This window comes from Oncorhynchus keta, chromosome 29 (genome assembly GCF_023373465.1).
Source record: "Oncorhynchus keta strain PuntledgeMale-10-30-2019 chromosome 29, Oket_V2, whole genome shotgun sequence".
Classification (NCBI taxonomy): domain Eukaryota; kingdom Metazoa; phylum Chordata; class Actinopteri; order Salmoniformes; family Salmonidae; genus Oncorhynchus; species Oncorhynchus keta.
In genome coordinates, this window is record NC_068449.1 from 8,521,563 (window position 1) to 8,546,756 (window position 25,194).

The 25,194-nt window shown below is 44.8% G+C and overlaps 1 pseudogene; it reads right to left on the minus strand.

Annotated features, from left to right (window-relative positions):
* LOC127913441 (parkin coregulated gene protein-like) overlaps positions 1-25,194 on the minus strand; it is a 381,678-nt pseudogene that overhangs the window by 169,599 nt on the left and 186,885 nt on the right.

The following is a 25,194-nucleotide window of genomic DNA, read 5'->3' on the forward strand; positions in this document are numbered from 1 at the left end:
CAGGACAGTTATACAGGACAGCTATACAGGACAGTTATAAAGGACAGTTATACAGGACAGTTATACAGGACAGTTATACAGGATCATTCTATGGGTTTTCCCCCTCACTCTCCTTTCTGTCTCCCTCTCTCTCTGCATTATGTTCTCTCCCCTCTCTCTTTCTGTTCTCTCCCTTCTCTCTCAATTCTATTCTCCCTCTCTCTCCTTTCTGTTCTCTCCCCTCTCTCTCCATTCTATTCTCCATTTAGGCATTTACATTACATTTACAGGACATTTAAGTCAGTTATACAGGCTCTTACAGAGCTATACAAAGGCATTCACCTTATGACATCCAGTAGAATAGTTTTACAATTTCTAAATTTAAACCTTTATATCCTAACCAGGTATTCCTTAAAGAGGTGGGGTTTCAGGTGTCTCAGGTGGTGATTGACTCCGCTGTCCTGGCCGTGAGGGAGTTTGTTCCACCATTGGGGGCCAGTGTGAACAGTTTTGACTGGGCAGCGGGAACAGAGTTCCACAGTGGTAGGGAAAGGCCAGAGGTGGATAACAAGTGCCCTTGTTTGGGTGTAGGGCCTGATCAGAGCCTGGAGGTAAAACAGCTCCGTAGGCAAGCACCATGGTCTTGTAGCAGATGTGCTTCAACTGGAAGCCAGTGGAGAGAGCGGAGGGCGAATGACGTTACAGAACTTGGGAAGGTTGAACACCAGACGTGCTGCGGTGTTCTGGATGAGGTAGGGATTTAATGGCACAAGGGAGCCCAGCCAACAGCGAGTTGCAGTAATCCAGACGGGAGATGACAAGTGCCTGGATTGGGGCTTCCTGTGTGAGGCAGGGTGAAAATGCGGATGTTGTAGAGCATGAACCACAGGAACGGGCCACCGCCTTGATGTTAGTTGAGAACGACAGGGTGTTGTCCAGGATCACGCCAAGGTTCTTAGCGCTCTGGGAGGAGGACACAATGGAGTTGTCAACCGTGATGGCGAGATCATGGGCGGGCAGTCCTTCCCCGGGAGGAAGAGCAAGTCTCCAACTTCAGCGAGGTGGTGATCCATCATCCACACTGATATGTCTGCCAGACATGCAGGCATGCAGCCACCTGGTCATCAGAAGGGGGAAAGGAGAAGATTAATTGTGTGCGTCTGCATAGCAATGATAGGAGAGACCATGTGTTGACAGAGCCAAGTGACTTGGTGTATGATCAAGGGCCTAGAACAGAGCCCTGGGGGACACCAGTGCTGGAGCGCGTGGTGACGGACAGATTTCGCCACGCCACCTGGTGAGCTGAGTCAGGTAGGACGCTTTGCCTAGCGTTGGCCTTGTAGATGACCTGGAGAGTGGGTGGCGAGGAGGATCTGATGGTTCACAGTATCGAAGGCCAGCCGATAGGTCTAGAAGGATGAGAGCAGAGGAGGAGAGTTAGTTTAGCAGTGCGGGCGCCTTAGTGACAAAGAGCAGTCTCAGTTAAATGACTAGTCTTGAAAACTGCTGATTTGGCTGAGAAGGTCATTCAGAGAAGCAATTTTGTAGATGGCCAAGGATGGCACGTTCAAGAGTTTTGGAGAGAAAGAAAGAAGGGATACTGGTCTGTAGTTTTGACATCGGAGGGATTGAGTGTAGGTTTTTTCAGAAGGGGTGCAAGGAGGCTCTTGAGGACGGAATAGCCAGCGATTCTTGATTTGATGAGCGAGGTGAGGTAGGGGAGATGGTCTGGAGAAGAGAGGAGGGGATAGGGTCAAGCGGGCAGGTTGTTTGATATGGGTCTGGAGAGGTCAGGAAGGAGAGTTTGGTCAGCCAGACACCAGGGTAGGTGAGCAGAACCAGCGGTGCCGTTTGATTCACGAGGATCGGAACCTTCTTTTCAGTGTGGTCATCTGCTAGAGGGGGAGGCGGAGGGGCAGGAGGATTCAGGGTTGCAAAAGCAGGGTTAGAGGCAGATTTGGTTTTACTAGAAAATGTTTAAGAGACAGAGGAGGAAAATTATACAGGACAGTTATGAAAGGATGCCAGGTCCGTATACAGGCCATTTCCGCTCAGCTGCCCAGCCCTTTCTGTGAGCTCGCAAGTTATCGAGCCACGGGGCGGGAGGGTTACCGCGCCGGCCTGGAATAGGGGACAGTTATGCAGAAAGGGAGGAGAGGAGGGTTGAGGAGGCAGAATCAGGAGATAGGTTGGAGAAGGTATGAGCAGAGGGAAGAGATGATAGGATGGAAGAGGAGAGTTATACAGGACAGGTTGGGACGGGATACCATATAGGGGCAGTGTGGGAGGTGTTATACAGGACAGGATACAAGGTAGTTCGGAGACTTGGAGGCAGTTATGACAGGACAGTTAGTAAAGATGACAGTTATAGGGGGAAGGTGAGAGGGTGAGGTAAAGAGGAGAGGAGTTAGGAGGCAGAGGATCATTCTAGACGTGGGGAGGTTTTTCCCAGCACTCTCCTTTCTGTCTCCCTCAGGAAAGGAGCTTATCAAGGTATCAAGCTCATTGATGAACTCTCCGAGGAACCTGGAGGGCGATAAATTAAGGATGTTGTTGAAAGGGCTGGTAACTGTGACAGCATGGAATTCTATTCTAGACAGATGGGTGAGGGAGAAGAGAGAATTACCCTTTCTGAGATCTCCCCTCTCTCTCCATCATTCCCCTCTGACCAGAAGCTTTCTGTGCGAGAACACGTGGGCGGACTCTGCTTTCTGTTAGGCAGTGTTGTCTGTTCTGATCCATCTTCCGTCAGTCTCGAGGACTTTCTGTTAGGCATAGGCTGAGATGAACTCTGCCTTTCTGGTCAGATTCTCCTCTCTCTCTCCTTTCTGTTCTCTTCTCTCTCTCTGCTTTCTGTTAGGCCTCTCTCTCCTTTCTGTCTCCCTCTCTCTCTCCTTTCTGTTCTCTCTCTCTCTCTCCTTTCTGTTAGGCCTCTCTCTCCTTTCTGTTCTTTCCCCCTCTCTCTCCTTTCTGTTCTCTCTCTCTCCTTTCTATTCCCTCTCTCTCCTCTCTGTTCTTTCCCCTTTCTCCTCTCTGTTCTTTCCCCTTTCTCCTTTCTGTTCTCTCTCTCTCTCCTTTCTGTTCTCCCTCTCTCTCTCCTTTCTGTTCTCCCTCTCTCTCTCCTTTCTGTTCTCTCTCTCTCTCCCTCCTTTCTGAGATTGACTTGTTTTATTCTTGCTCACAGATAAAACTGAATTTACACGACTAATCATTTTATTTATTTATTTGACCTTTATTTAACTTGACAAGTAAATTATTGCAAAACATTTAAAAGACACAACACATAATATGTGACATAAATAGAATATTGAACAATTGAAAAACGTTACAAGATATTTTTTCATGATGGAAATGTTAATATTTACATGTGATGTAAAGAACCATTGAAGACGTGGAGATATGATAAAAGTGCAGGTGTTTTGAGGCCTTCCTTACTGACTGCTCCACATATGTGTGACACCGATGAGGTTAGAGTCTAGATAAAAACCAAGATACTCAGTTGTTGTTACCATTGGTAGTTCCTGTCCCCCTAGGATTAATGGTACAGGTTGTGGATGGTCTCTAGAAAAACATATCTGAATTTCCACAGACTTTTTCCCATTCGGAGCATGTTGTTGGATGTGGCCCACTCTTCCAGCTGCATTGCCTCCAAGCCCATGGAGATGTCCTCTTTGATGCTTGTTAAAGGTATGGCCTGGGACAGCCCGACATCGTCTGCATACCCTGTGTCCAGAGTGTCCCTGAAGACAACTTTCCGGGTGGACATGTGAAGGAGAAACAGATATGGGGAAACCAAGCCCCCTTATGGAACACTCTGAGCAAGGGCTAAAAGTGCCATTAGCCATCACCATCTGTCTTCTCCCCCTGGTAGAGCTGTAGAGCCAGGCTAGTAACCATCACCATCTGTCTTCTCCCCCTGGTATAGCTGTAGAGCCAGGCTAGTAACCATCACCATCTGTCTTCTCCCCCTGGTATAGCTGTAGAGCCAGGCTAGTAACCATCACCATCTGTCTTCTCCCCCTGGTAGAGCTGTAGAGCCAGGCTAGTAACCATCACCATCTGTCTTCTCCCCCTGGTATAGCTGTAGAGCCAGGCTAGTAACCATCACCATCTGTCTTCTCCCCCTGGTATAGCTGTAGAGCCAGGCTAGTAACCATCACCATCTGTCTTCTCCCCCTGGTATAGCTGTAGAGCCAGGCTAGTAACCATCACCCCCGGTCTTCTCCCCCTGGTATGGATGTAGAGCTAGGCTAGTAACCATCACCCCCGGTCTTCTCCCCCTGGTATAGCTGTAGAGCCAGGCTAGTAACCATCACCCTCTGTCTTCTCCCCCTGGTATAGCTGTAGAGCCAGGCTAGTAACCATCACCCTCTGTCTTCTCCCCCTGGTATAGCTGTAGAGCCAGGCTAGTAACCATCACCCTCTGTCTTCTCCCCCTGGTATAGCTGTAGAGCCAGGCTAGTACCCATCACCCTCTGTCTTCTCCCCCTGGTATAGCTGTAGAGCCAGGCTAGTAACCATCACCCCCGGTCTTCTCCCCCTGGTATAGATGTAGAGCTAGGCTAGTAACCATCACCCCCGGTCTTCTCCCCCTGGTATAGCTGTAGAGCCAGGCTAGTAACCATCAGCCTCTGTCTTCTCCCCCTGGTATAGCTGTAGAGCCAGTCTAGTGATGTTGCAGGAGCTTTGTGTGATCTACTCCATCAAAGGCTTTGGACATATCAACAAGTAACACCCTCACTATAGTTGCCTATTTGGAATCTGTAGCTGTCAGCCAGGAGCGTGTGGCTTTCACAAGGGCGGTAGCCCTAGGACCATGCCTCAGGACTTCCTGGCCTGATGACTCCTTGCTGTTCCCAGTCCACCTGACCATGCTGCTGCTCCAGTTTCAACTGTTCTGCCTGTGGCTATGGAACCCTGACCTGTTCACCGGACGTGCTACCTGTCCCAGACCTGCTGTTTTCAACTCTCTAGAGACAGCAGGAGCGGTAGAGATACTCTGAATGATCGGCTATGAAAAGCCAACTGACATTTACCCTCGACAACCACTGTGATTATTATTATTTGACCCTGCTGGTCATCTATGAACATTTGAAAATCTTGGCCATGTTCTGTTATAATCTCCACCCGGCACAGCCAGAAGAGGACTGGCCACCCCTCAGAACCTGGTTCCTCTCTAGGTTTCTTCCTAGGTTTTGGCCTTTCTAGGGAGTTTTTCCTAGCCACCGTGCTTCTACACCTGCATTGCTTGCGGTTTGGGGTTTTAGGCTGGGTTTCTGTACAGCACTTTGAGATATCAGCTGATGTAAAAAGGGCTTTATAAATACATTTGATTGATTGATTGATTGATTGATAGTCGTGCTGGACTTTGGTAGGTCGGCATGTTGATTAGTGCACTCAGATAAAACTGTTAGCATGAGGTTGTTTTTGATGAAGTTCTCCTGGAATTTTCCAAGGGATGAAGTTCGAGAGATGGGCCTCCAGTCACTCGTTGTACATGGCTGTGACACTTTAGGTATGGGGACACACATTGTCAGTCTTCCAGACAGCAGGAACAGCCCCCTGCCAGTAGGTGGTGTTAACTATGTGTGTGATGACAGGGGCTAGATCTTCTGCATGCTCTTTAACCAGTCAGGCTAGACTGCCACCAGGCCCACACACTTTACGTGGGTTCAGTCTGGTCAGAGCTTGATCTGGCCAATGTTGCATCTCAACCTGCCTTGTAGGCACGGGCAGGGGTAAGATGGCAAGAGGTGTGGTGCTTGTCCATGCTTCAGCAAAAGAAATACATTAAAAACATCAGCCACATCGTTGTCTTCAGATCCCTCCACCTGTATTCTCCCTCCTGATGTTTTCTTTTGTCCCAGTCCTTTGTTCATGAAGTCCCATCTTCCCTCCTGGATTTTTCTTCTTTAGGTTCTGGATTTCAGTTTTGTGGTAGTTTGTCTTTGCTTCTTTGATAAACGTTTGCACTTGTGTTTCTGCTTCTGATTTCATTGTTTGACCCTGTTGAAAATCTTCTGTCTGTTCCTGATGGCGTCCGTTATTCCTTCAGTCATCCAGGGCTTGTCCAGTGTTGTTGTTTTCCCACTTCTTATTGGCATGGATACATCAAGTACAGTTTGAATGCAGGAGTTCAATGTCTCCACCTTTGCATTAATGCTCTCCACCTCATCTATGGCAGACCAGTCAGTACTGGCCATACATGGTGCCGAGACCTCCTGTCTGTTCTGGGTTACCAGACGCCCTTTTATCCCGCTGCACCTGGCTTCTCCCTCCTGATGTTGAGTTTGGGGAGAACAGCAGACATTTGTGATCACTGGATCCGAGAGGAGCAATCACGGTGGGGTTGTTGTAGTGATTCTTCATCTTGGTAATGATCAGATCTAGGATGGAGTCCACTCTGATCTCGTCTTTGACCACTTGTTCCATGTCTGGATGGGAGTTTGTCAGCATCTTGATGGGCAGATGATTAAAGTCTCCACAGGATGAGACCCACTTGGGGAGAGGACATCCTGATCACATGGACAGTGTTGATGAGATAATCCACAGTGTTCTGCGGAAGTGTTTTCTCATTTGCCCAAAGTGGATGGTAGAGTACTCCCACTACCAGAGTTGAGACTGAGCTGGGGGGTTGTTTAGGACGGAGCTGAAGCCAAATACATTCAAATTCCTCAATCCTTTGGTCTCCGGGGGATTTCTGGACGTATTTTGCGACATCCCATAATTCAGTTAGAGCTCATTGCGTTAAACATTATAAAATGAACGTGAGCGATTGTGTTTTTGATGTATTTTTTTTTAGGTCTGTTACCTTCTATTGTCAGTATTTTCCTCTGTCTGCCCTTACCAGATGTAGTCCCCCTCACCCGGCTTCATGCATGCATTATCCCGAAGCCCTGAAGCCCGTCTTGTGCCAGGGGAGGTGCATGTTTTTGGTAAATCCGTAGAAAATGTGACGAGTATTTCAAAATGTTTCTACACTCCATTGTTGGAGCTTAATCTGTTAAAAGAGCAGGGAAAAGTATGCAGTGCGCCACAAAAAAAAACACAAGAAAACCAACACTAACAAACATTTCAAACATTGTAACACATTACTCTCGAAGCAGCTGCCTGGAAGTGCCACAAGTACTGGATGCCACTATATCCCAGTCATTTCACCTCTGTTTTCCCAGTCAAAATGCTCCATGAGCGGATATTATTCTGTTCTCCCCATCTCTCTCTCCTTTCTGTTCTCCCCCATCTCTCTCTCCTTTCTGTTCTCCCCCATCTCTCTCCTTTCTGTTCTCCCCCTCTCTCTCTCCTTTCTGTTCTCCCCATCTCTCTCTCGTTTCTGTTCTCCCCCCCCATCTCTCTCTCCTTTCTGTTCTCCCATCTCTCTCTCCTTTCTGTTCTCCCCCATCTCTCTCTCCTTTCTGTTCTCCCCCATCTCTCTCTCCTTTCTGTTCTCCCCCATCTCTCTCTCCTTTCTGTTCTCCCCCATCTCTCTCTCCTTTCTGTTCTCCCCCATCTCTCTCTCCTTTCTGTTCTCCCCCATCTCTCTCTCCTTTCTGTTCTCCCCCATCTCTCTCTCCTTTCTGTTCTCCCCCATCTCTCTCTCCTTTCTGTTCTCCCCCATCTCTCTCCTTTCTTCCCTTGCATTTCTACTCCTATCTCTCTCTTTTTATTCTCCCCCAACACTAAAATGGCAACAAGATGATGTAACATAATTAAAGATACAAGAGATTCAAATTGGATATTGATTAAGAAACTAAAGCCCTGTGTTCAGGCCCTGTTAATGCCCCATGTTCAGGCCCTGTTAATGCCCCATGTTCAGGCCCTATTAATGCCCCATGTTCAGGCCCTGTTAATGCCCCATGTTCAGGCCCTGTTAATGCCCCATGTTCAGGCCCTGTTAATGCCCCATGTTCAGGCCCTGTTAATGCCCCATGTTCAGGCCCTGTTAATGCCCCATGTTCAGGCCCTGTTAATGCCCCATGTTCAGGCCCTGTTAATGCCCCATGTTCAGGCCATGTTAATGCCCCATGATCAGGCCCTGTTAATGCCCCATGTTCAGGCCATGTTAATGCCCCATGATCAGGCCCTGTTAATGCCCCATGTTCAGGCCCTGTTAATGCCCCATGATCAGGCCATGTTAATGCCCCATGATCAGGCCCTGTTAATGCCCCATGTTCAGGCCCTGTTAATGCCCCATGTTCAGGCCATGTTAATGCCCCATGTTCAGGCCCTGTTAATGCCCCATGTTCAGGCCCTGTTAATGCCCCATGTTCAGGCCCTGTTAATGCCCCATGTTCAGGCCCTGTTAATGCCCCATGTTCAGGCCCTGTTAATGCCCCATGGTCAGGCCCTGTTTAAGCCCCCTGTTCAGGCCCTGTTTAAGCCCCCTGTTCAGGCCCTGTTTAAGCCCCCTGTTCAGGCCCTGTTTAAGCCCCCTGTTCAGGCCCTGTTAATGCCCCATGTTCAGGCCCTGTTTAAGCCCCATGTTCAGGCCCTGTTTAAGCCCCATGTTCAGGCCCTGTTAATGCCCCATGTTCAGGCCCTGTTAATGCCCCATGTTCAGGCCCTGTTAATGCCCCATGTTCAGGCCCTGTTAATGCCCCATGTTCAGGCCCTGTTAATGCCCCATGTTCAGGCCCTGTTAATGCCCCATGTTCAGGCCCTGTTAATGCCCCATGTTCAGGCCCTGTTAATGCCCCATGTTCAGGCCCTGTTAATGCCCCATGTTCAGGCCCTGTTAATGCCCCATGTTCAGGCCCTGTTAATGCCCCATGGTCAGGCCCTGTTTAAGCCCCCTGTTCAGGCCCTGTTTAAGCCCCCTGTTCAGGCCCTGTTTAAGCCCCCTGTTCAGGCCCTGTTTAAGCCCCCTGTTCAGGCCCTGTTTAAGCCCCATGTTCAGGCCCTGTTTAAGCCCCCTGTTCAGGCCCTGTTTAAGCCCCCTGTTCAGGCCCTGTTAATGCCCCATGTTCAGGCCCTGTTTAAGCCCCATGTTCAGGCCCTGTTTAAGCCCCATGTTCAGGCCCTGTTAATGCCCCATGTTCAGGCCCTGTTAATGCCCCATGTTCAGGCCCTGTTAATGCCCCATGTTCAGGCCCTGTTAATGCCCCATGTTCAGGCCCTGTTTAAGCCCCCTGTTCAGGCCCTGTTTAAGCCCCCTGTTCAGGCCCTGTTTAAGCCCCCTGTTCAGGCCCTGTTAATGCCCCATGTTCAGGCCCTGTTTAAGCCCCATGTTCAGGCCCTGTTTAAGCCCAATGTTCAGGCCCTGTTAATGCCCCATGTTCAGGCCCTGTTAATGCCCCATGTTCAGGCCATGTTAATGCCCCATGATCAGGCCCTGTTAATGCCCCATGTTCAGGCCCTGTTAATGCCCCATGTTCAGGCCCTGTTAATGCCCCATGATCAGGCCCTGTTAATGCCCCATGATCAGGCCCTGTTAATGCCCCATGTTCAGGCCCTGTTTAAGCCCAATGTTCAGGCCCTGTTAATGCCCCATGTTCAGGCCCTGTTAATGCCCCATGTTCAGGCCCTGTTAATGCCCCATGTTCAGGCCCTGTTAATGCCCCATGTTCAGGCCCTGTTAATGCCCCATGTTCAGGCCCTGTTAATGCCCCATGTTCAGGCCCTGTTAATGCCCCATGTTCAGGCCCTGTTAATGCCCCATGTTCAGGCCCTGTTAATGCCCCATGTTCAGGCCCTGTTAATGCCCCATGATCAGGCCCTGTTAATGCCCCATGTTCAGGCCCTGTTAATGCCCCATGTTCAGGCCCTGTTAATGCCCCATGTTCAGGCCCTGTTAATGCCCCATGTTCAGGCCCTGTTAATGCCCCATGTTCAGGCCCTGTTAATGCCCCATGTTCAGGCCCTGTTAATGCCCCATGTTCAGGCCCTGTTAATGCCCCATGTTCAGGCCCTGTTAATGCCCCATGTTCAGGCCCTGTTAATGCCCCATGTTCAGGCCATGTTAATGCCCCATGCTCAGGCCCTGTTAATGCCCCATGTTCAGGCCCTGTTTAAGCCCTGTGTTTAAGTGATTGATTCACAATGCCACTCTTCTTTCACATTCTACTGACACCGATGGATGAATGGCGTTTTGGGGCTTGTCTGAGCCTAGCTGTCGGTCTGCTTTTCATCGTCTGGTTGTGAATGGGACCTTGTCGACGCTTTAAGGCTTGACAGTGCCTGCCTATCGGATGCCAATCTGGAGACGCCGTGTGTCACATAGGATAGGGGTGAATCTGAAGGACGTTGGTTGTCCTCTAGTCTAAAGCCAATACATTGATGGAAAAAGGAAAAGTGAAAATGGCTTTCAATATCGAGCGTTTAGTTAGATGAAAGAGGAGGAGAACACGACGCAGGGTCAAACATGATGGATTATGGGACAATCAGGGGACGTATGGACAAAAATAAGCTTTCATTGTGAGTACTAGCGAGCACACACACACACGCACGTACACACTCACTCTTGCATTGACATGTTAATAGTGAGCTCAAACTCAAGGCTCTCCAGGACATCTACAGCACCCGGTGTCCAGTGCTGAGTGATTTGTCCTTTGTAAGGTTGTTCGGTTTTATTATTAAAACATAATCACGGTTTTCAATTTCAATTTTCTTTTAAACGCACTATGCATTATGTGAGTTGAATGCTGTAATAACACAGAATAAAACAATTATTACAATTACAATTATTACATGATAGTGGTGACTGCCCCTTACTGCTCATCACTTGTTAACCATTATTTATTCACCTACTTTAATAAAATAAAAATGAAATCATGAATGTATTATTTCATTCCAAGTCATCATATCATCTCTATAGAGTTGCTGTCTATGCTGTCTGAAAAAAAATACTATTTTTTAGTTCTTCAAAGTAAATAAGGCTTTTATGACTGCTGAATAAAAACTATCAATCACTTAGATCACGTATTTTTAGGCTCACGAAGCAACTGCTTTCTATCGCTCTTGATCAAGCGGTCTCTCTTCTCTCATCTCTGTGTCTGCTCCGCTCAGACCAGACAAGTTTCAACAGGGGGGCGCAATGGATTATGGTCATTGTAGTAAATTACCATGTGTTCTGCGCAAAAATATGTAAATATTCTCCTGTTGAGAAACTACAACTCCCTACTACATCCCACAGTTCAGGCTTGATCTGATTGATCTCCATAGAAACTGCACATTGAGCTCACAGAAAAAAAGGGACTAAAAGGAATTCAAATACTTGAAACGACGTCTGGGCGCCAGGCACACCCCGTTACCCCGTTCAAAGGCACTTAAATATTTTGTCTTGGCCATTTAACCTCAATGGCACACATACACAATCCTATTGTCTTAAAGCTTACAAATCATTCTTTAACCTGTCTCCTCCACTTTATCTACAATGATTGAAGATCATAGGATTCACCTGGTCAGTCTATGTCATGGAACGACCTGGTGTTGTTTTGTACACTGAGTGTATATTATTCTAATGATATATTTATTTACAGGGTTTTTCTTTATTGTTACTATGTTTTCCATTGTAGAATAATAGTCAAGACATCAATACTATGAAATAACACCTATGGAATCATGTAGTAACCAAAAAAAAGTGTTAAAGGAGGCAGGATTTTCACCTCCGGATGAAAAAAGTGCCCAAAGTAAACTGCATGTTACTCGGGCCCAGAAGCTAGGATATGCATATGATAGATGGTAGATTTGTATAGAACACACTCTAAAGTTTCCAAAACTGTTCAAATAATGTCTGTGAGTACTGATATGGCAGGCAAAAATGTAAGAAAAATCCATCCAGGAAGTGGAATTATTTTCATGTGGCTGTTTTTCAACTCATTGCCTATAGAGGATCCAACGGATTAGGAATCAGATTGCAGTTCCTATGGCTTCCACTAGATGGCAACAGTCTTTAGACATGGTTTCAGGCTTTTATTTTGAAAAATGACGTGTATAAAAAGCCATTTTGGTCAGAGGACAGAGGAAGTTAGCAGACCTGATTTGTTATTTTTCCTTTCTATTGAAAACGGTATTGTCCGGTTGAAATATTATTGATTATAAAGACAATAAACAACCTGAGGATTAATTATAAACATCGTTTGACATGTTTCGACAAACTTTACTGGTACTTTTAGTACGTATTTGTCTGCCTGTCGTGACCGCCTTGGAGCCATTGGATTACTGAACAAAACGCACCAACAAAACTGAGTTTTTGGGACATAAAAAGGGACTTTATCAAAACGATAATTTACTGTGTAACTGGGAGCCTTGTGAGTGCAACCATATGTAGATCATCAAAGGTAAGTGATTAATTTTATCGCTATTTCTGACTTTAGTGACTCCTCTACTTGGCTGGTAAATGTCTGTATGCTTTTTTACACGGAGCGCTGTCCTCAGATAATCGCATGGTATGCTTTCGCCATAAAGCCTTTTTGAAATCTAACACAGTGGCTGGATTAACAAGAAGTTCATCTTTAAACCGATGTGCAACACTTTTATATTTTATGAATGACTTATTATTTGTATTCCTGTATTTTGAATTTGATGCTCTGCAATTTTACCGGATGCTAGCGTCCCACATACCCACATCAAAATATATTTTATATTTGATTCTTCAAAGTTGCCACCCTTTTCCTTGATGACAGCTTTGCACACGCTTGGCATTCTCTCAACCAGCTTCATGAACCAGCTTCTGGAATGCATTTAAATGATCATGTGTGCCTTGTTAAAAGTTCATTTGTGGAATTTCTTTCCTTCTTAATGTGTTTGAGCCAATCAGTTAGGGGGGTGGGGGTGGTATACAGAAGATAGCCCTATTTGGTAAAATACCAAGTCCATATTATGGCAAGAACAGGACAAATAAGCAAAGATAAATGACAGTTTATCATTACTTAAAGACATGGTCAGTCAATGCGGAACATTTCAAGAACTTTGAAAGTTTCTTCAAGTGCAGTCGCAAAAACCATGAAATGCTATGATGCAGTTGGCTCTCATGAGGACCGGCACAGGAAACGAAGACCCAGAGTTACCTCTGCTGCAAAAGATAAGTTCATTAGAGTTACCAGACTCAGAAATTGCAGACTGAATAAATGCTTCCAAGTTCAAGTAACAGACACATCTCAACATCAACTGTTCAGAGGAGACCGAGTGAATCAGGCCTCATGGCTGAATTTCTTCAAATTAACCACTACTAAAGGACACCAATAAGAAGAAGAGACTTTCTTGGGCCAAGAAACACAAGCAATTGGCATTAGACCGGTGGAAATCTGTCCTTTGGTCTTGAGATTTTTGGTTCCAACCTCCGTGTTTTTGTGAGACGCAGAGTACGTGAACGGATGATCTCCGCATGTATGGTTCCCACCGTGAAGCATGGAGGAGGAGGTGTAGGGGTGCATTGCTGGTGACACTGTCTGTTATTTATTTAGAATTCAAGACACACAACCAGCATGGCTACCACAGCATTCTGCAGCAATAGGCCATCCCATCTGCTTTGCGCTTAGTGGGACTATCATTTGTTTTTAACAGGACAATGACCCAACACACCTCCAGGCTGTGTAATGGCTATTTGATGATGAAGTGCTACGTCAGATGACCTGGCCTCCACAATCATCCGACCTCAAGCCAATTGAGATGGTCTTGACCACATAGTGAAGGAAAAGCAGCCAACAAATGCTCAGCATATGTGGAAACTCCTTCAAGACTGTTAGAAAAGCATTCCAGGTGAAGCTGGTTTAGAGAATGCCAATTGTGTGCAAAGCTGTCATCAAGGCAAAGGTTAGCTACTTTGAAGAATCTATAATCTGAAAAATATAGATTTTATTAAGACTTTTTTAGTTACTACATGATTCCATATGTGTTATTTCATAGTTTTTATGTCTTCATTATTATTCTACAGTGTAGAAAATAGTAAGAATAAAGAAAAACCCTTGAATGAGTAGGTATGTCTATTCCGGTCTTTGACATTGCTCGTTCTGATATTTGTTATTTTGTATTTTTCTGGATTTTGTGTATTGTTTTTATTGCTAGGTATTACTGGAGCTAGAAACACAAGCATTTCACTGCACCTGCCATAACATCGTCAAATTTGGATACACGACCAATGAACTTTGATTTGATTTCAGTGCTTTACCATCAATCCCTTAAATCCTGGAACCGGAAGAGCGGGAGCATTCCTGGAAGATGCTCGGAGCTGTGTGAGGCCTGTGGGTCAACTTGAAGCTCACATCGACTACGCCAAAAGAATAGCCTACAAAATCAACGCAAACTGCCCTTCCACCATATAGGCTACAAACATGAACAGTATTCACTCTAGCCATCACTCAAATACATGCATACTGTTATAAGGATAATTTAGTTGCTAATGGCATCCTGCAGTACCCCGGTCGCCCTTCAACTTGAGATTCTCAATGAGAGGGGGCAGCATAGCTAGCCTGCAATGTCACTTCCTGCAGTAGCTTAAACTGAGCATGTTATGTCTCTATGAAATGCCATCTTAAAACGTCTTGGTGACAGGGTGCCAGTATTGAGTAGCGTGGATGAATAAGGTGCCCAGAGTGAACTGCCTGCTACTCTGTACCAGATGCTAATATATGCATATTATTAGTAGTATTGGATAGAAAACACTCTGAAGTTTCTAAAACTGTTTGAATGATGTCTGTGAGTATAACAGAACTCATATGGCAGGCGAAAACCGGAGAAATCCAAGTGGGAAAGTGGGAAATCTGAGGTTTGTAGTTTAATTTAAGTGATAGCCTATCCAATATGCTGTGTCTATGGGGCCAGATTGCACTTCCCAGGGCTGCCAGCAGATGTCAACAGTCTTTAGAAAGTTGTTTGATGCTTCTATTGTGGAAGGGGGTTGAATAAGAGCTGTTTCAACAAGTGGACTGGGCTCTGGCCAATCAGTTGTTTACTGCGCGGTCACGCAGGCTTCTTTTACCGCTGTAATGAATACGCTATTGTCCCGTATTATTTATTATAAAATATACCCTAAGGATTGATTGTAAACATCGTTTGACATGTTTCTACAAACTGTAATGGAACTCTTGACTTTTCGTCTGGCTTTTGCGCTCGCGCATTGTGCCTTTGGAATAGTGAACTAAATGCGCAAACAAAACGGAGGTATTTGGACATAAATATGGACGTAACCAAGTAGAGTGTAGAGAATCACTGTACCATCTAAACAACTGTGAAATATATTTTCCATAATTGAAGATATTGTATTTTTAGCTGTTTGAAGCTGGTGTACAAAACCGAAAGCAACGACATAAAAAAAAAATTAAGAACAGAAAGCATAAAAATAGAGCACATACTGTAGAACCGATCTACCGCTTGTTAGACTTGCTTTCAATAACATATCTATAACTCATATTTCTATGTGAATTTGGTCAGGTCGCCCAAAAAAGGTACATAGTGCATTTAATGTAAATAAATAATTGAAACCGAAATCGAAAACAGTGATTACTTTTTTAATAATCAAACCGAAACGACCTCGAAAAGCACTTAATCGTTCAAAATACCCATCAAACATACTGCCATACTGTAACGATCTATAAGGTGGGCGACTCAATGTTCATGTTCTTGAAGATGATGAGGATAGGTAGGATCTGTCTGTAGTAAGGCACCAGGGCCTCTCCAGACGCCACCAGGTGCTGCAGCATCTTCAACATGGTGCAGACCGTGTGTTCAGGACATCTGTGGGGACAGAGAGGAAGGGCACCATAAAAATAGAATGTTAAGTTATGAGTATACTCAATATGCCTGCCGCAACACATAGCCATACGCAGGTTGACGTTTATTGGGATGAATCTTGTCCTGGAGGCAGAGCTGAGTGATTTCCACTAGATTTACCAGCTGCAGTCTAGATATCGTAACAGTTAATTAATAGAAATTGCTTGTTGGTCTCAATTTAAGGTTAGGGTTAGGCATAATGTTAGCAGTGGGGTTAAGGTTTAAAATCTGACTTAGTGACTGTGCTTGTGTAACAGTATAGCTTCCGTCCCTCGAACCAGGGACCGTCTGCACACATCGACAACAGGCACCCTTGAAGGATGGTTACCCATTGCCCCACAAACGCCGCTGCCCTTGCAGAGCAAGGGGAACCACTACTTCAAGGTCTCAGAGCGAGTGACGTCACAGATTGAAAGGCTATTAGCGCGCACCACCGCTAACTAGCTAGCCATTTCACACCGGTTACACCAGCTAGTGACTACTCTGCAGAATTAATTCCAGTACGAGTCATACTTTGATTTGAATGGGGATGGCTGTTCTAGTCATTACATTTATATGGAGTGCACACATGATAGAGGTCGTGGGTTAGAGGTCAGGAAGAGAGGGTAGTGTGTGAGCATTACTTGTTTTCGTAGAGGCTTTCCCTAGGGAGGTGTGTGATTGGGAATGAGCAATTAAACCCTCCTATGGACAAGTCGAAGTAGTGATCCTATACATATCATGGTAAATTTAACCACAACATGTCATGAACACACACACACACATATAAACACACAGGTAAAACAAAAAAAACACACACAGAAAAGACCAAGAAAGGGGTCACGCAGAATTCACACTCCCTCCACTGAAATCAATGTTTTTTGTTACTGGGCTTTGACTTATAATGGCATGGCTGCAATCAGAGGTTTGAAAAGGCACAAGTGAGAGCCAATCACAGAGCAATTTGGCCGACAGCTGCACTTAACTCCATCTCCCGCTGATAGGGAGAACAAAAGAGAGAACAAAAGAGAGAGAAAGAGAGGCAAACATATCAAATCAAATGTTCTTTTCCACATGATTCACATGCTTGGTAAACAACAGGTGTAGACTAAGAGTGAAATGCTGACTTATGGGCCCTTCCCAACAATACAGAGAGAGAAATAGAGAAAAAGTACTAAACCAAGGACTTAGTACAGAATGAGAAACAATAACTTGGCTATACATTGCATTCGGAAAGTATTCAGACCCCTTGACTTTTTCTACATTTTGTTACATTATAGCTTTATTTTAAAATGGATGAAATATATATATTTTTTCTTCCCAATCATGAATCTATACACAATACACCATAATGGCACAGCAAAAACAGGTTGTAAGATTTTTTTTTCTATTTAAAAAAATTGCAAAAAATGTAATATCACATTTCCATACGTATTCAGACCCTTTACTCAGTACTTTGTTGAAGCACCTTTGGCAGGGATTACAGCCTCGAGTCTTCTTGGGTATGACGCTACACGCTTGTCACACCTGTATTTGGGGAGTTTCTCCCATTATTCTCTGTAGATCCTCTCAAGCTTTGTCAGGTTGGATGGGGAGCATCGGCTGCACAGCTAATTTCAGGTCTCTCCAGAAATGTTTGATCAGGTTCAAGTCTGGGCTCTGGCTGGGCATCTCTAGGACACTCCTGCATTGTCTTGGCTGTGTGCTTAGGGTCATTGTCCTTTTGGAAGTTGAACCTTCGCCCCAGTCCGAGGTTCTGAGAGCTCTGGAGCAGGTTGTCATCAAGGATCTCTCTGTACTTTGCGCCGTTCATCTTTCCCTCGATCTTAACTAGTCTCCCAGTCCCTGCCACTGAAAAACATTCCCACAGCATGATGCTGCCACCACCATGCTTCACCGTTGGGATGGTGCCAGGTTTCCTCCAGAACTGTCGCTTGGGATTCAGGTCAAAGAGTTCAATCTTGATTTCATCAGACCAGAGAATCTTGTTTCTCATGGTCTGAGAGTCTTTAGGTGCCTTTTGGCAAACTCCAAACGGGCTGTCATGTGGCTTTTACTGAGGAGTGGCTTCCATCTGGCCACCCTACCATAAAGGCCTGATTGGTGGAGTTCTGCAGAGATCGTTGTCCTTCTGGAAGGTTCTCCCATCTCCATAGAGGAAGTCTAGCTTTCTGTCAGAGTAACCATCGGGTCCTTGGTCACCTCCCTGACCAAGGCCCTTCTTCCATTTAAAAATGATGGAGGCCGCTGTGTTCTTGGGGACCTTCAACACTGCAGAATTTTGTTGGTACCCTTCCCCAGATCTGTGCCTAGACACAATCCTGTCTCGGAGGTCTACGGACAATTCCTTTGACCTCATGGCTTGGTTTTGCTCTGTCATGAACTGTCAACTGTGGTTCCTTATCTAGACATGTGTGTGCCTGTCCAAATCATGTCCAATCAATTGATTTTACCACAGGTGGACTCCAATCAAGTTGTAGAAACATCAAGGATGATCAACGGAAACAGGATGCACCTGAGCTCAATTACGAGTCTCATAACAAAGGGTCTGAATACTTATGTAAATACGGTGTTTCTATTTTAAATGTTTAATACATTTGCAAAAATGTCTAAAAAACTGTTTTCACTCTGTCATGATGGGGTATTCTGTGTAGATTGCTGAGGATTGTTTTTATTTAATCAATTTTAGAACAAGACTGCAACGTAACAAAATGTGGAAAAAGTCAAGGGGTCTGAATACCTCCCAAAGGCACTGTATCTACCTCAAATACCTCATACCTCTGCACATTGATCTGGGACTGGTCATGTCTGTGTATATCTCCACTCTTGTTTGCATTTCACGGTAAAGTCTACACCTGTTGTTTTCGGCGCATGGGACAAATACTATTTGATTTTCAAAAAACATTAGGAAACACCTGCTCTTTCATGACATTGATCAGGTGAATCCAGGTGTAAAACTATGATCCCTTAATGATGTCACCTGTTAAATCTACTTCAATCAGTGTAGATGAAGGGGAGGCTACAGAGGGATTTTTAATCCTTTTTAAAAAATTGTACCTTCATTTTACTAGGCAAGTCAGTTAAGAACAAATTCTTACTTGCAATGACGGCCTAGGAACAGTGGGGCAGAACGACAGATTTCTACCCTGACAGCTCGGGGATTCGAACTTGCAACCTTTCTGTTACTAGTCCAACGCTCTTACCACGAGGCTACCCTGCCGCAATATCGGAATGTGTATGTGGGCCATTCAGAGGGTGAAGGGGCAAGACAAAAGATTGACGTGCTTTTCAACGGGTTATGGCAGTAGGTGCCAGGCTCACTGGTTTTAATGTGTCAAGAACTGCAACGCTGCTGGGTTTTTCACGCTCAACAGTTTCCCATGTGTATCAAGAATGGTCCACCACCCAAAGGACATCCAGCCAACTTGACAAAACTGTTGAGGCATTAGAGTCAACATGGGTCAGCATCCCTGGGGGAACATTTTCGACACCTTGTAGTCCATGACCCGACGAATTGAGGCTGTTCTGAGGGCAAAGGGGGTGCAACTCAATATTAGAAAGGTGTTCCTAATGTTGTGTTAATTCAGTGTACACAGGGTACCAGTACTGAGTCGATGTGCAGAGGTACGAGGTAATTGAGGAAGATACCATATGTATATGCAATTAGGGATAAAGTGACTAGGCAACATGATAGATTAACAGTAGCAGCAGCATATGTGATGAGTCAGAAGAGTTAATGCAAAAAGGGTCAATGCAGATAGTCCAGGTAGCCATTTGGTGAACTATTTAACAGTCTCATGGCTTGGGCGTAGAAGCTGGTCACGGTCCTGTTGTGTGTGTGTGTGTGTGTGCGTGCGCATGTGTGTGTGCACAGTACAGGTGCCTGTACTGAATGTATCTGAGTTTGTGTACATATCCAATCGGGCTCCCGAGTGGCGCAGCGGTCTAAGGCACTGCATCTCAGTGCAAGAGATGTCACTACAGTCCCTGGTGCCAATCCAGGCTGTATCACATCTGGCTGTGATTCGGAGTCCCATAGGGTGGCGCACAATTACCCAAGTGTCGTCCAGGTTTGGCCCGGGGTAGGCTGCAATTGTAAATAAGAATTTGTTCTTAATTGACAAGGGTGCTAGTGGGCAGATGGGTGGGGAGAAGACAGGTAGGTATGTGTTAGTGGAAAGAAAATCTAAGGGAATTATATATTTATAATTCCTAAAAGTAAAGTAGCAATAGCAGATTGTGATTCGCTTGGTTATAAAGGGGCTTTTCTAACTTAATATTTTTCCGCTGTAGAAGCTATGACAGTCTAAATCGCTCCCAGACCCCTTAAGTGGATATTGCCATAACAGAACTAAAAGGAGTTAACGATTCATGCAAAAACAAATATTGAATAATGAAAGGGAGTCTCTTGGCTATCTGAAGGAAAGTACTTCTGAAATAGAGAGAGAAATAAGTACAATATGTTAGCAGGGTGGAGAGAGAGCGAGAGAGAGAGAGATGGAGTAGGAACCATACAATGTGTAGTATGATGGTTAGTGCACTCAGTGAGCAGCAAGCGGTGCCACTCGCAGCCTGAGTGTTAAACAGCTCATGTGCAAATGCGTGGCTGTCACACACACACACCCACAAACATAGAGAGAGACGCAGCCTCCCTCCGAGCCATACTACTGTCATGATGTTGGCCTGTGGGTAAGGTTTGTAACCCCCCCCCCCATAAATACCTTTCTCCCTTCCCTCTCGCTTGACTCTACAGAGGGACTCTTGAATAGCCTTTGTTAAACATAGAGAGTCTGGGAACATCAAACAAGTGGAGGGAAAGGAATGATATTTCGGTAATAGAACCAGTTGAAAATATGTGTTGGTACTTAATGAATATTATGTCAGTTCGGTTGTCATCTGAGACATTATGACTGATGGCAGGACGACCAAAACTGTATCTGGGAAAGTTTACACATTATAGTTATCAGATTCACATGGAATTTTTGTGCAATTCAATTGTTTATATATACAATTATTTGTGAAAAGATTAAATGTAATTTTAGCTTCCAAATGAGATATTTGGGTTTTCATAAGGTTAGGGCTCTGCTCAATCAGTGGCCCGCCCCTGTGAAGAGACATGAGTTATAAACTATGAAACACACCCTTCTCTCCCTCCACTATATAAGCCTTGACGAAAATGTAACTATCTGTTCCGAGGACGATAGGACGACAGTCCATACATTGAAAAGGACTAACATGTCAACTACAGAACTAAGCCAACCTCACCGTGAGCTTTGGTTGTGAATGGTATAAACTTTGAACTCTTATTCACTAAAGAAGTGAGACATCCTAACCGTTGAGTTAGCAACAGTAGCTGTAAACTTGGGCTAGGAAAGGACAGACGACCTATCCCGTCTACAACACAACGACGATACTACATCGTATCCAATTTACCGCCAGTGACATTCTTCAAAGGACAAAGGACTCTATTGGGCAACACGGCCAGCATCTACAACCAAACTACCGAAACGCAGCTCAGAGTAAATATTTATTGCGTTTTCCTTTTCTAAATGGGCGGTAATTTAGAATACATAAGATACTGTATTTACGATAGCGGAGCTTCTCCCTTTGTTCCTCAGTCTTCCTGCTCTTTCACTCAAACCCAACCCCCTTTCCTTTGTGTAACCAGCCATGTTGGATCCGTCCACCAGGCACATTTTCCTTTATGACATAACTTGTAATCAAGGTATGATTCATTCTGTGTATATGTAATTCTGTGTGATTAAATAGGTATTTAGTAAATAAATAATTAAACCCAATTTTGTATTGCTGATTCAACTTGTTAGCCAGGGTTTGTGAACCAAGAATTTACAACTTTCAGATGAGACTGAAATAAGGTGACGATTAATATTGACTGCAATTGATGTAAAATATTACTAGGTCTAAGAGTTTATTCGGAAGATAACTGCTATATAAATATTATTTCGTGGTGCCCCGACTTTCTAGTTAATTACATTTACATGATTAGTTCAATCAAGTAATATTAATTACAGAGAAAGGATTTTATAGAATAGCATGTCATATCACTTAATCCGGCATAGCCAAAGACACAACACTACCAAATATTTGCATAACTAACCCAAGATAGTTCATCTGTGTGGTTGTCAATGGGAACAAATAAAGCATAGTGGGCAGAACAAGCATGGAGGTGGACAGTGCCAAGTACGAGATAGCGAGACCTTATTGGCACGCTCTAGCATTTTCTTTGCATATTTTTGTTAGGCATGTGTGCAATAACTCAATTCGCGCTTGCACGCCTTGTAAACGAAGCAATTTCTTTTACACTTTGACAAAGAGTCACATCAACAAAACTTAGAATATGTTACGAACAGGGTGCACTGAATTAAACATTTATTGAGATAGGCTTTTTTCTTTTATGAGAAAATCCATAAAATGACAGCCCAGTTCCATCTCGCTCCGTACTCTCCCATTGCCGGCCACTGGGCTTCCTCTACTTACCATATTTGGTGGGGAGTGGATAGGGCTGTCGCGGTGACCGCATTACCACCACAACAGCAGTCATGAATCATGACCACAGTAAAAATTCCATGTGACCATTGAGTCACGGTAATCTCCTCTTATGCACTCTGGACATGCGTTGGTAGTAACCCAACTCCATATCGACCGTCAAGTCGCTAATCACCTGGTACTCAGAGCTCTATTGTCCCTCTAACCATCAAAAATCACATCAAACACTTACCATCAAAACAGTATTGTGCTTTTAAAGCCCACCTCACTGTAATGATCAGCTTGAAGAAAGAAGTTCAACAGGTGATTGATACTGAGTGGAAAAGATGATTTTTGAGGGTGTCGTTTCAAAGCCTAACAAAACAAAATGTAGGCATATTTGAGTTAATGCATTGGTTTTATAAATGCGTCCAAACCCGAAAAAAAATCTGAATTTAAATAATGATTGTGCCATAATACAATACATAGACTACCGCATATTACGCACGGCAGAAAAACATCTAACAAAACGTATTTAAGATATCTTTGGTACATAATTGGTCTAGCCTATACTTCAACATTAAAGCAGTTCTAGTAATCACCTTTTAGTGTGGACAGTATTATTATGCATACCGGACGGACTGGATACCTTATGCTGGGCTCCAAAATGAGAGAGGGAGAGAATAAACAGGCCTAGGCAACGTTGTTGGTTAATTGATTGTGCAGGGCGGTTTACAGAGTTAGCCTACAATTATAGTGATTTTGAATAACCTACTAATACGGCATTTTTATATTTTCATATTTAACAGGGTGACACATTACCGTTATCTGCAGAATCTCACCACCGTGCATGTTCTTCTTCTCCTCTCTCCTTCATTGCTTTCTCAAGCATGTTACGACAGAACTTCCTGAACAGATTTCCCTTGGTTTCCCAAATGAAGCACTTGGAAGCTTCAGGAACAGGGTTGAAGAGGCCATGGCATTCTGAGATTAGATGCAATATCACCTGCCACGCAGCAAGAGGCTGGCTGCTTCTCAAATAGTGGTCGATGCCGTGGAGTGAAGTAATGGAGTAGTCTACCGGGCATTATTGAGAAGAAAATAAATAGCCTGGCGAGAAATAGCCTCCATTCGCCATTCCAGTGCATATGGATGATGTATTTTTTGCCCTACCCCTGTTCCTGCCCATTTGATAATGGGCCATTCTAAATCGAAAACAAATTTCACACATTAGTAAAGACAAGATTACATTGAGAATAGATTTATCGGTGAAAATATGACCACTTGATGAGAGAACAGCTGTGCAGCCTGAGGCAAGGAACAGAACACAATATTGTTTAGTGACTTTCTCAATTCATCAATAGCCTACAGTCTCATCATGCAGCCCACATGTATTTTGATTTCTAAGAAATTCATAGGTTTGTATTATTCACAACTAAAGTTGCCTAATAACTCTAAATCATATAGGACCTGTTTCATAAGTTCACTTTTATGCTATATAGTCATGTCATATGTGCACTTGCTCCACAATGGGATAAATAGCTTGTATGCGTGTTTTTTTCTGCGTGGAGGCCTGGAGATGATAAATGTGTTTATGTTAATTACCAGTCAATTAACGTGAGACCGGCAGGCTTTTGCATGACAAAGACCAGCTGACAAAATTGCATGAACACCACAGCCTGAAAACTGGATGCTTCAGATTTGTACATCCGGTGAAACATTTGTCTCCTTGTTCTAGGCCAGCCAGCCAGCCAGCCAGCCAGCCAGCCAGCCAGACAGACAGACAGACAGACAGACAGACAGACAGACAGACAGACACACAGACACACAGACACACAGACAGACAGACGCACACACAGCACATTTTCATGTTAAACCCACTCTGACACATGCCTGTTGGTGGACATGCCTGGACATGGTGTCTTCAAACCCAGTTGTGTTATTTACACACATGGGCTGTTTCACAGGATGTCAAAATGTGAAGAATGTGTGTGTGTGTTGTGTGTTTGTGTGTGTGTGTGTGTGTATGTGTGTGTATGTGTGTGTGTGTGTGTGTGTGTGTGTGTGTGTGTGTGTGTGTGTGTGTGTGTGTGTGTGTGTGTGTGTGTGTGTGTGTGTATGAGCACGGGTGTGTGTGTGTGTATGAGCACGGGTGTGTGTGTGTTGAGCACGGGTGTGTCAAAATGTGAAGAACGGGTGTGTGTGTGTGTGTGTGTGTGTGTGTGTGTGTGTGTGTGTGTGTGTGTGTGTGTGTGTGTGTGTGTGTGTGTGTGTGTGTGTGTGTGTGTGTGTGTGTATGAGCACGTGTGTGTGTGTGTATGAGCACGGGTGTGTGTGTGTGTGTGTGTATGAACACGGGGTGTGTGTGTGTGTGTGTGTGTGTGTGTGTGTGTGTGTGTGTGTGTGTGTGTGTGTGTGTGTGTGTGTGTGTGTGTGTGTGTGTGTGTGTGTGTGTGTGTATGAGCACGGGTGTGTGTGTGTGTGTGTGTGTGTATGAGCACGGGTTTGTGTGTGTGTGTATGAGCACGGGTGTGTGTGTGACTGCGTAACTGTGTGTATTAGTGCTACAGACAATGCTGAATGAGTGTATCCATTGTAGGACATCTCTCTCTTGTTTCCTCACACAATGGGAGAGCTATCTGCCATCACAGTGATAAGGTAGAATGTGGACCGACAGGGAAGGACATCTCTCTCCTGTTTCCTCACACAATGGGAGAGCTATCTGCCATCACAGTGATAAGGTAGAATGTGGACCGACAGGGAAGGACATCTCTCTCCTGTTTCCTCACACAATGGGAGAGCTATCTGCCATCACAGTGATAAGGTAGAATGTGGACCGACAGGAAAGGACATCTCTCTCCTGTTTCCTCACACAATGGGAGAGCTATCTGCCATCACAGTGATAAGGTAGAATGTGGACCGACAGGGAAGGACATCTCTCTCCTGTTTCCTCACACAATGGGAGAGCTATCTGCCATCACAGTGACAAGGTAGAATGTGGACCGACAGGAAAGGACATCTCTCTCCTGTTTCCTCACACAATGG